The sequence below is a fragment of the Cynocephalus volans genome, chromosome 2, assembly GCF_027409185.1.
Source record: "Cynocephalus volans isolate mCynVol1 chromosome 2, mCynVol1.pri, whole genome shotgun sequence".
In the NCBI taxonomy this organism is placed as follows: domain Eukaryota; kingdom Metazoa; phylum Chordata; class Mammalia; order Dermoptera; family Cynocephalidae; genus Cynocephalus; species Cynocephalus volans.
The window spans coordinates 124,240,801-124,253,186 of NC_084461.1; the positions used below are offsets into that span (position 1 = coordinate 124,240,801).

At 35.6% G+C, this 12,386-nt stretch overlaps 1 pseudogene; it reads right to left on the minus strand.

Annotated features, from left to right (window-relative positions):
- Positions 1-10,623: 10,623 nt before the first annotated feature.
- LOC134371223 (ornithine decarboxylase-like) lies at positions 10,624-12,005 on the minus strand (annotated as a pseudogene).
- Positions 12,006-12,386: the final 381 nt, after the last annotated feature.

Genomic DNA, 12,386 nt, shown 5'->3' on the forward strand with positions numbered 1-12,386 from the left:
ATTGCTTTCCAAGAATTTTCTAGTACTTTAAATTTCCACCAACCAGTTATGAGCATTCTTTCCCCTTTATGTCCAGAAGCAACAGAGGTCTTAATTTCTGCCAATGTGATCTCTATAAAATGATCTCTTATTGTTACTGTAATTTTAATTCCTATATACCACCAATGAATTTGGCACGTTGTCATGTGTATTTTGTTGATTTAGACTTGATTTTCTTTGATTTATCAATTACTTGCCGATATTTTAATTTGAAAAAAAAATTTTTTTAAATTTTCAATTTGGGAAATTTTCTGTGTGATGTAGACATTAAATCTTTATCTGCCATCTACCTTACAGATATCTTTTCCTTTTATATCATTTGTATTGGTTTGTTTACAGGATATTTTATCATATAAAAGGATTTAAAATTTATATATTAAAATATGTCTATTTTTCTTTTATGGATTTTAAAGTCTGCAGGTTTAGTTAGAAAGGTCTTACCAACTTCTATGTTAAACATTCATTTATTAAATTTAATAAATACTTATTGTGTTCTCTGTGTGCTAGGCCTGTTCTACACATTGGGGATTTAGCAATGAAGTTCATTCTTCTGTGAAAATCCAAATTTCTATTTGGTGCCCTTTTCCTTTGTCTGAAGAATTTCTTTAATATTTATTGTAGTGCATGTGTTCTGGCAACAAATTCCCTTTGACTTTGAGAAAAATCATTTCATTTTCATTTTTGAAAAAATATTTTCACGGAGTATAGTTGAAAAGTTTTTAAAGGTATCATTCCATTGTCTTCTGACTTGCATAGTTTCTGACAGGAAGCTTGCTGTTGTTCTTATCTTTGTTCCTCTGTATACTTGTCTTCCTCTCCACTCCTTGCCATGGTTGGTGTTAAAAATTTCCTTTATATCGCTGATTTTCACAAATTGATTATGATGTGCTTTAGCTGATTTTCTTTATGTTAGTCCATTTGGGATTTGTTGATATTCTTGGACCTGTGGGTTTATCATTTTTATCAATTTGGGAACATTTTAGCCATATATCATTGAATATTTTTTTCTTCCCTTTCATCCTTTCTTGGACTCCAATTACATGTATATTAGACTAGTGTCCCACAGGTTGTTGAAACTTTGTTCATTTTTGTCCATTTTTCCTCTCTGTGCCTCATTTTGGATAGCTTTTATTGACATATTTTCAAGATTTTCGAGTTCACTTATCTTTTCTTTTGTAGTGTCATATTTGTTAATCCTAACCAGTACATTTTTTACTTCAGATGGTGTATTTATTGTTTTACCTGTGTAAGATCCCATTTGAGTCTTTAAAACTTTATTTTATTTATCTCCACATAATGTTCCTCATTTGTCTATATTCTGGAGCATATAAATATATTTATAATACAATTTTTAACATTCTTGTCTGCTAACTTCAACATTTTTGTCATTACTCAGTTTGCTTCTTTTGATTGATTTGTCTTCTTGTGTGGATTATACTTTCTTGTTTCTTTGCATGACTGGTAATTTTTGATTAGATGGCAGACATTGTGAATTTTATGTTGTTAGGTGCTGGAGTGTGTGTGTGTGTGTGTGTGTGTGTGTGTGTGTGTGTTTTCCTTTAAAGCAGTGGTTCTCAACCAGAGACAGTTTTCCCCCCAGGGGATAATATGGAAATGCCTAGATACATTTTTGATTGTTACAAATGGGAGATTGCTACTGGCACATAGTGATAGAGGCCAGGGATGCTGCTAAACATCCTACAACACAAGGACAGCCCCCACAACAAAGAATAATTCAGTTCAAACTGCCAATAGTACTGCCATTGAGAAACTCTCCTTTAGAGTCTTGGACTTAGCTCTGACATGAAGTTGAGTTTCTTGGAATCAATTTGTTCCTTTCAAAGCTTGATTTTAAGCATTGTTAGTGCACATTCAGAGCAGCTCTTAGCTTAGGACTAATTTGGTCCTCTATTTAAGCAATACTCTCCTGAGGACATTACTTGATGCTCTGTGTAGTTAAGAGGTCTCTGTTCTCTGGTAAGAATGGGTAATGTTCCCAGCCCTTTGTGAGCTCTGGGAATTATTCTACCTACTGCCTCCAGACATTGAGATGGGGGCAATCTTAGGGTTTGTTTCATTTGTTTCCCTTCTTTTGAGGATCAGAGTCTTTCCTTACCTATTTTCTGAAAACAGTTCCTTTATATTTTGTGCAGTTTTCTAATTATTTATCATGCAAGGACAAACAGAAGTCTGTACATTATCTTATATCATTGCATAATATCTCTCTATCCTTTTTGTTTCTTTTCAACTTATTAATAACAAGCTGTTAAATATTGACAAACCTCCTGTTTTAAAATTTGAATTTGCTTGAGATCTGTTTGTCCATCCCTATATTTTCAACCTTTAATTATTACTTTAAGTACATTTCTTATAAAAGCATATAACTGAATTTTCCTTTTTAAAACTTAATATGATGCCTTTTTTAAATGTAGAATTTAGATCATTTAGGTATAGTACAATGCATGATAAACTTGATTATATTTCTTCCATTTTACTCAGTGTTAGTTATTTTACATTGTTGTTTCCTCTTTTAGTTCTCTTGTTTTGATTAATTCTTATTACCTTCCCTCTTTTAATTTGGAAATTTTAGTGTAGTTTTTGTTTCCAATAATGGGCATGTTATTTTTCCAGTTATATTTCTGTTTTAACATTTTGATTGTGAAATATAACATATTTACTGAAAAGTGATTAAACACACACATATGTAATTTAACAAATGTTTATAAGTCAAACATGCTGTAACCTCAAAGAACTAGAAAATATCTGGCACCTCAGAAGCCCTCTGCATGTTTCTTTCTTATCACAACCCTTCCAGTTTCCCAATGGTAACTACTTTGTTGACTATAATGGTAATCATTTCTTTAGACTAGATAATTTAGTTTTCCCTATTATTGAACTTAAGTGGATTTTTTTTTTTTGTCGTTTTTTCGTGACCGGCACTCAGCCAGTGAGTGCTCCGGTCAGTCCTATATAGGATCCGAACCCGCGGCGGGAGCGTGGCCGCGCTGCCAGCGCAGCACTCTACCAAGTGCGCCACGGGCTCGGCCCTTAAGTGGATTTTAAAGTATATCTTTAAAGTATGTCTCCATGTCTTTGTCATTTCATCCAGTATTATGTTTGTAAGATTTTTTTGTGTTGTGTTATATAGCTGTGTATTAGTCTTTTGGGAGACACATATTGGGGGACACATTTAACCCATAGAATCCTACCCCTGACCCCAAAGTTTATGTTCTTCTCACATGCAAATACATTCATTCCATCCCCAAAGTCTTAACTTGTTTCAGCTCAAAAGTCCAAAGTGTCATCTGTGAAATTTAAAAAGTTATGTACTTCCAAGATACAACAGGGGGACAGGCATAAGACAGAAATTCATTCCAAAATGGAGAGGTGAGATGAAAGAAAAGGGTAACAGGTCCTACCCCTTTTTTGCATGTTTGAAACCCAGCAGGGCAGGAATTAAATCTTAAAGCTGGTAAATAATCTACCTTGATTCCATGTTTGCTATCCTCTGCACCCCGGTGCGGGGGTTGGGCATACAACATCTTGGGCAGCCCTGCTCCTATGACTTTCCTGGGCTCAGCCCATTCTTCAGCTCTCCCAGGCTGGCACTGCATGTTGGTAGCTCTACAATTTGGGGTCTCAGTGGTGGTCCTGCTTCCATGGCCTCTGGGCAGGTTTCTCTGCTGCAACTCTGACCCCATATTTCCTCTTGGCATTGCTCTAGTGAAGGCTTTCTGCAGTGACTCCACCCCATGAGAGATTTCCTCAGTCCCCAGGCTTTTCCATTCATCCTTTGAAATTAGGGTGGAGGCTCCCATGCCTCCACAGCTCTGGCATCCTGTGAGTCTGCAGAGGTAACAGCATGTGGATATCACCAATGTTTCTGGCTTGTATCTTCGAAAGCAGTGGATTCAGCAGCATCTGGAGCCAAATTAGCTACAGCTAGAGCAGTTGGAGCAGCTAGGGTACAGGGAGCAGCATTCCAAGGTGGCCCTGGCCAGTTAGCCCATGGAGGGCACCTCAGGCTTGTTCCCCTAAACCACTGTCTTCCTAAGCCTCTGGGCCTGTGATAGGAGGAGATGGCTTGAAGATCTTTGAAATGTCTTTGGGGTCTTTCTTCCACTCTCTTGCTTCTTATTTACATCTCAGACCTTCTCAAAATGGCCTTTACTGACCATATTTCTATCAGCATTCTTGTCACCACCACTTAACCAGTCTCTATGACTTTCTAAACTTTCCTTGGTCTTCTTGTCTTCAATGCCCTCACCAAAATTTAGACTTTTTCTATACTGCTCCTCCAAATTCTTCCAGCCTCTGCCCATCACTCAGTTCCAAAGCTGCCTCCACATTTTCAAGTGTTCATTGTAAGCAACACCCCACTTTTCCATACCAATTTTCTGTATTAGTCTGTTTCTGTTGCTTGTAACAGAATGCCTGAAACTGGGTAATTTGTAAAGAAATAAAATTTATTTCTTACAGTTCTGGAGGCTAGGAAGTCCAAAGTCCAGGGAACACACCTGGTGAGGGTATTCTTGGTGGGAGCTCTCTATAGGATCCCGTGGTGACCAAGGTATCACATGGTGAGAATGGGTTGAGCAAGAGAGAGTAATCTTAGAAAGCCATCAGAACCATGCCCTTGTCCATGTATTTAACCATCAACTCATTACTCCATGAATTGATCAATCCATTCACTAGATCCTCAGGTCTAATCTAATCAAGCTCCACCTTTCAAATACCATAATCAGATTTCTCACCCTCTTAATACTGTTACAATGGAGATTAAGTTTCCAATACATGAACTTTTGGGGGACACATTTAATCCATAGCAAGCTGTAATTTATTCTTTTCTTTAAAATATCTCATTGAATAAATATACAATAATTTATTTAGAACTGTTATTTGACATTTTGGCTGTATTTTGTTTTTGGTTTTATGAACAATCTTTCTTATATATGTCTCCTGGTACATATGGCATACATTTCTCTAGTTACAAACCTAGGATTGGAATTGCTAGACAAAAGGTTATATATATTAGATAATATTAAAATATTTCCTAAAGCAATTTAAATTTTTTCACTTCCACCTACAGTATATTAAAATTCATGTTGTTCTATTTTTCTTCAATACTTGCTATAGTTATATCTTTAAATTTGGTGGATGTATAATAGCTTCTCATTGTGGTTTTAGTTTGCATTTCTCTGATGAGGTTATGTATATTTTCATATGTGTAGTGGTCATTTAAACAGCTTTTATGAAGTGACTTTTAAAGTTTTTTGATTAGTTGTGTATTATAATGTCTGTCCTTATTGATTACAAAGACCTTATTTAAAATTTTCTGGATCAAACTCTTTGCTAATTATATATACTGTGAATATATTCTTCCATCATGTGGATTTCTTTCCCTCTCTTTATGGTCTATTTTGGTGACCTAGATTCTTAATTTGGATGTAGTTTAATTTACATATATTTAAAATTTTTTGTTCAGTGCTTTTTTTGTTTCTGGTTTATGAAATACAACCCTGCTCTGAGGTGGTGACATGTTCTTTTATATTATATTCTAGAATCTTTATGATTTTTGTCTTTATATTTTGTTCTATAGTCTTTCTAGAATTAATTTTTATATATTATATAGGGAGATGTCCAGTTATATTTTTCCTATATATATATATAGAGAGAGAGAGAGAGATAGATAGATAGATAGATAGATAGATAGATATTGCCCCAGTACCATTTTTGAAAAAAATCTGTCTTTTCTTTATTACTTTGTAATGTCACTTCTGTCACATTTATAGTGTTCACATTTACATGGGTCTATTACTGAGTGGCCTATTCTGTTTTATTAGCCTTTTTGTCTTATAGCACCACCAGTACAATATACTTAATTACTTAATTACTATAATTACTTAATTACCAGTACAATATACTTTAATTACTATAGTTTTAAATTAAGACTCTACATACGGTAGTATAAATCCTCCCATTTTGATCTGATCCAAGAGTTGGCAATTCTTGGCCTTCACAGTTTCAGCTGAATTTTAGATTTCAGCTTTTGAAGTTTCACATATACACACAAAATTCTAGGGGACTTTTGATTGGGATTGCATTAAATCTATAGATCACTTTTTGGGGGAACTGACATCTTTAAAACAGGCATCTTCCGGTTCATGAATATAGAATATGTCTCCTTTTATTTGGGTCCTCTCCAATGTTTCTCTACAGGGTGCTATAGTTTTTTCCACAGAAGTCTTGAAAATACTCTGTTAGACTTATATCCAGATACAGAATCTTTTTAAATGTGATGTAGTTTAAATTTTTCATTTCCAAATGATTTTTGCAGTTAAAAATTATATTTAGAATTTTCCTTTGTGTTATTGTTTACTATAAATTTTTGAATTGATGTTGAATGTTGTCAAAAGCTTTATCTGCATCTTTTGAGGTATTTACAAAATTTTTCTTCTGCAATTTTAATGTGTTGAATTACATTTATGATCGTCTTATTGCAAACCAACATACTTAATTCCTTGGATAAACATAATTTGATCATAATTTATAATCCTTTCTATAAACTGCTTGATTTATTTTGTTAAAAATTTAAAAAGATTTTTACATCTAAGATTCAGAGTGATACTGGCATGTTCTTATTTTTCTTCCCAATTTCTTGTCAGTATTTAGGTTATGCTAGCTTCTTAAATAAATATAGCAGTGTTTTTTTTTTTTCTTTTTTCTGGAAAGGTATAAATAATCTTTGAATTATTTTTTACTTGAATATAGAACTCATTATTGAACTTATCTGTATCAGGAGTTTTATTGGTGGGAATATTTCTCATTACTGATTCAATTTCCTTAAAAAACTGTTCAGAGTTTTATTTCCTCTTGAGTCAGTAACAGAAGGTAATATTTTCGCAGGAATTTTTTTCCTATTTAGTCTAAATTCTCAGTTATATGTTTACACTTTCTACAGAATCTATTGCGACATTTCCCTTTCTGTTATTTTAAAAATTTTGTTTTAATTGACACACATTATACATATCTATGGGGTACAGTGTGATGTTTCCCTATATACATGCATTGTGTGATGATCAAATTGTGGTATTTCGCGTATCCATCACAGCACACGTTTATCATTTCTTTGTCATAAGAACTTTCAGAATCCTCTATTCTGGGTATTTTTAAATAAACACTGTAGTGTTGTTTACTGTAGTCATTCTAATGTGCTGTAGAACACCAGAACTTATTCCCCCTATCTATCTGTAACTTTGTACCCATTGACCAATCACTCCCCATCATCTCCTCCCCTTACTCTCTCTGGACTCTTGTAACCACTATTCTGTTCTATGCTTCTATGTGGTAGGCTTTTTTAGATTTTACAAATGAATGAGATCATGCAGTATTTGTCTTTTTGTGCCTGGCTTATTACACTTAATGTCCTCCAGGTTCATTCATGTTACCACAAATGATGGGACCTTATTTTTCTTTATGGCTAAGTAGTATTCCATTGTATATGTGTACTACATTTTCTTTACCCATTTGTCTGCTGATGGACACAAGTTGATCCCATATCTTGGCTACTGTGAATAGTGCTGCAATAAACATGGGATTGAATATACCTCTTTGACATACTGATTTAATTTTCTTTGGATCTATTCTTGATATCATTTTGTTTTATATCAATTTTGACCACCTTCAGATTGTTATACTGTGAAGAATTTCAGCCTGGACTTGTGAGAGGCCAAATGGATAGAAAAATTACTAACAAGCCCCCAGCTGTTTTAGCTTTTCAAGCTGAGGTGCCAGACAGGGGAAGAAGCCTTCAAATGACTCTATTCCAACAATGTACTGGAGCTGGCTCTTATACTGGCTTGCAAGAGCCGGTTATGCAAATTTAATTCCAACTCTGCATTCAGTGATGTCACATTGGTAGCTTAAAATTGGCGATGGTAGGAGGATTTACACCACAGAAATAGGCAAATACTACAAAACAGGGTGTTTCTTTTTTTTCTGAAGAGCTGGTCATTAAGCGTTTACCAGCACACTACCGCATCTGATTGCAACCATTTGAGGGACACCAAGAAAGAACCACCCAGCTGAGTAAGAACCAGGAGAGATAATAGTAAGTTGTTTTAAAACACTAAGTAATTGGGGTGGTTTGTTATACAGCAACAGATAACCTGTGTAGTTTGCAAACACTTTCTGCCATTCTGTAGGTTGTCTCTTCACTTAATTGATAGTGTCCTTTGCTGTGAAGAAGCTTTTTAATTTGTTATAATTTGTGTATTTTTGCTTTAGTTACCTGTACCTTTGTAGTCTTGTTCAAAAAAGTGCCACTCACTCCAATTTCATGTAGCATTTACCCTATGTTTTTTCTGATAGTTTCATGGTTTTGTTTCTTAAATTTAGGCTTTTAATCCATTTTGAGTTGTTTTTGTGCATGGTGAAATACAGGGGTCTGGTTTCAATCTTCTGCATGTTGGCCTCAGTTTTCCCAGCAGCATTTATTGAAGAGTCTGTCCTTTCCCCAGTGTACATTCTTGGCACCTTTGTCAAAAATAAGTTGGCTGTAAGTGCATGAGTTTATATCTGGGGTCTCTATTTTGTTCCATGAGTTTATTTGCCTGTTTTATGTCAGTGCTATGCTGATTCGATTACTATAGCTTTATAGTATATATTGAAGTCAGATGGTGTGATGCCTCCAGCTTTGGCCTTTTTGTTCAAGATTGCTTTGGCTATACAGGGTCTTTTGTGGTTCTATACAAATTTTAAGATTGTTTTCTCTATTTTGATGAAGGATGTCATTGATATTTTGACAGACATTGCATTGAATGTGTAGATTGCTTTGGGTAATATGGCCATTTTGATGGTATTATTTCTTCCAACCCATGAACATGGGATATATTTCCATTTATTTGTGTTGTCTTCAATTTCTTTCACCAATGATTTTTAGTTTTCATCGTAGAGATCTTTCACCTCCGTGGTTAAATTTACTCTTAGGTATTTCATTTTCTGGTTGCTATTGCAAAAGGGATTACTTTCTTGCTTTTTCTTTAGATATTTTGTTATTGGCGTATAGGAACACTACTGATTTTTATATGTTGATTTTGTATCCTGACACTTTACTGAATTAATTATTAGCTCTGTAATTTTGGAGAAGAGTCTTTACAGTTTTCTATGTATATGATTATGTCATCTTCAGATAGGCATAGTTTGACTTCCTCCTATCCAATTTGGATGCCCTTTACTGCTTTATCTTGCCTTATTGCTCTTCTGGAATGCCCAATACTATGTGGGGAAAGTGGGCATCCTTGTATTTTTCCAGATTTTAGAGGAAAAGTCTCCAACTTTTGTCTGTTCAATATGAGATTAGATGTGAGTCGATGGCCTTTACTATATTGAGGTAAATTCCTTCTATACCTAATTTTTGAGTGGTTGTTTTTTTTTTTTTTATCATGAAGGAGTACTGGATTTTATCAAATGCTTTTCTGCATCTATTGAAAAGATCATGTTTTTTTTCCCCTTCATTCCGATGATGTGATGTATCACATTTATTGATTTGTGTATGTTGAGCCATCCTTGCATCCCTGGGATAAATCCCATGTGATCGTGGTGGATGATCTTTTTAATGTGTTGTTGGATTTGGTTTGCTAGTTTTTTTTATTGAGGTTTTCACATGTATGATCATTAGGGATATTGGTTTGTAGTTTTCTTTTTTTGTTGTGTCTTCTTCCAGTTTTGGTATGAAGGTAATACTGGCCTCAAAGAGTGAGTTTGAAAGTATTATTCCCTCCTCTTCAGTTTTTTGGAAGAGTTTCAGAAGAATTTGTATTATTTCTTCTTTAAATGCTTGATATAATTCAGCAGTGAAGCCACCTGCTCCTGTAGTTTTCTTCGTTGGGAGACAGTTAATTACTGCTTCAATCTCATTACTCATTATTGTTCTGTTTAGGTTTTCTAATTCTTCATGATTCAACCTTAGCAAGTCGTATGTGTCCAAGAATTTATCCATTTCTTCTAGGTTTTCTAGTTTATTAGCATATATTTATTTGTAATAGTCTCTTATCATCCTTTATATTTCTGTGGCACCAATTGTAATGTCTCCTTTTTGATTTGTGATTTTATTCATTTGAGTCTTCTCTTTTTTCTTCATTAGGTTATCAATTTTGTTTTATCTTTTCAAAAAAAAACTCTTAGTTTCATTGATGTTTTGTATTGTTTTATTAATCTCTAATTTGTTTCTTACTTTCCTTTTTTGTTTTTTGATTTCAAGATACTTTGTTTTTAAAACAGATCACAATGCTAAGCATTTGGACTATTCTACCATTGTACAAGTTACAAGTGCTTGCTCAGCAGCTGAGGGGCACTCTTTAGTAGCATTTTGAAAAATGAATACAAATCCATATAAACAAATATTCAAATAGTTTCCATAGGAACACAAAGTATGATCCCAATTCCTAGTCTTCCATGTTGCTGCATCTGTGCCAACCCTACTCTTACAAAGACATTTCCAAACTAGCAGTAATTAGGTTAAATGGTCCCCCAAATCTCTAAATTCAAGCTAAATTTGCAGTTTAACAGTTACAAGAGTGGTATCTACATATTAACACTAGCAGAAACACATGTTGCTGGGTGACATTTCATTCCGCTTTCCCAAGCATAAGACACAGGCAGAGTGCTGATTACTTGCCCCTCTACTTTGGGTAGGAAGTCATGGTTCTGGATTTGCTGCATGAGTTGCCATGTTCATCCTGACATCACGTAGTAAACGATCAATCTCTGGAATCCATTGAAAGTAGAAGCAGCAGCAAAAGTGTAAGCACCCATGTATTCAAAGAGCACCCAATTGCCCATGTACATTTTGGGCAGATCACAGCACTCAACAATCTGATCAAGGCCATCACATGTTGGTCCCCATGTGCTAGATGAATAATATTTCTCATCTGGTTTGGTTATCTTTTGCAGAAGGGGCTTTACATTTGCATGATCATAAAGTATGCAATTAAATGATCCATATACTCCATCATTCATATAATACATAAAGGTTTACTCAACTCATCTTCATCATCAGAGCATGTCTCTTCCTTTAATACAAGTTTTGTTTGCAGTGATATTAACTGTAAGTGTGACAACTGACACAGCATAATATCTGCCTGGCTCAGCTATGATTCTTACTCCAGAGTCCGATGGAAAATACTTGTCCAATGCTGGGTTGATTACACTGGTGATCTCTTCAAATCTAAGCTTCACATCCTCAGATCCGGGAAAGCGACTGTCAATATCAAGGAGATCCATGCTAAAACCAACCTCAGCTCCCATGTCAAAGACACAGCAGGCATCAAAGACTGCTTGCACTAAAGTCTCAGGATCAGTACAGCCACTTCCCACATGGAAGCTGACACCAATGACATCAATATTCAGCTCTTTTGCCCATTCCAAAAGAAGCCTGCTGGTTTTGAGTATGGCACCAAATTTAACACTGAGGCAACAGACTGCTTTGCAATCATCAGTGGCAATCACAAAATCAGCTTTGCCTTTTTATGTGCTCTGGCAACTTTCACCAACTTGATGTCACTATCAAAAGTCATCATCTGGACTCCAATATTGGCAGCCTACTTAATTTGAGACAGTTGTTTACAAGGATTTGCATAGATAATCCTCTCTGGAGGCATCCCAGGAGTCTGCACCAATTGTATTTCAGTCTTGATAGCACAGTCAAATCCTGTCTTGATGGCAGGTAGGCTTTTCACTATGGCTCTGCTATCGTTGCATTTGACTGCATAGAAGAGCATGACACAAGGGAGAGCTTTTAACAATCTTAGTTGTTTCTTTAGAATGTCTCCAAGGTCGATGAAATAAAAGGCATCCTTATCATCATCAGAAGAAACTTCATTAATTTCTTCTACCAGAATGTCCTTGGCAGTAAAGCCTTCATCGAGGAAGAGATAGTCAAACTCTTCATTACTAAAGTTGTTCATGGCTTCTTGATGTTGCTATGAAAGCTAAGAGATGGAGTTTAAAGAACTTATTTCCAGCTTCTCACAAAGGCAATTCTCCAGGAATTCCAAATCCCACTGTGTGTGTCCTCAGAGTATCAGTGGAAACATACTCAGAGTGCCTGGGCACCACAGGCTAGCCCTGTGAAGATGCCACTGCCCAAGAGGGAGGAACACTCAACTGCCTGGCCACCACATCCCCGCTACCCTCACTGTGCTGTCAGCTGCCTTGCTCCCACCCACCGGAGACGCTGGCCCAAGGTGGTGCCAGAGCTGCTGGCTTGAGGGACAGCCAGCAGCAGCTGCAGGAACTGACCTAATTCATGTATTTCTGTTCGGATCTTTCTTTCTCTCCTTCTACTA